Below are 264 nucleotides of genomic sequence, written 5' to 3' on the forward strand. Positions count from 1 at the left end.
TAGGTCTTGTTTAGGTTTTATGTCTGTCTTTGAATTTTGACTTTTAAAGTGATTTTATTCATTTTTAGTTTAGTCGAACTGATGATGGAGCTGGACTCCGAAACGTTTTCAATATCGATATGGTGAATTTTCTTGGCGTTTTCAATATCGATATGGTGAATTTTCTTGGCGTTTTCTTTGCTTTTAAATTCCTTGTAGTATGATGTTCACTTTGAAAGTATTCCACCTAAATATATACATATATTTTTTATGCATCCAACAGAT

Source organism: Hyalella azteca, unplaced genomic scaffold (genome assembly GCF_000764305.2).
Source record: "Hyalella azteca isolate HAZT.00-mixed unplaced genomic scaffold, Hazt_2.0.2 contig11259, whole genome shotgun sequence".
Taxonomy (NCBI): Eukaryota; Metazoa; Arthropoda; class Malacostraca; order Amphipoda; family Hyalellidae; genus Hyalella; species Hyalella azteca.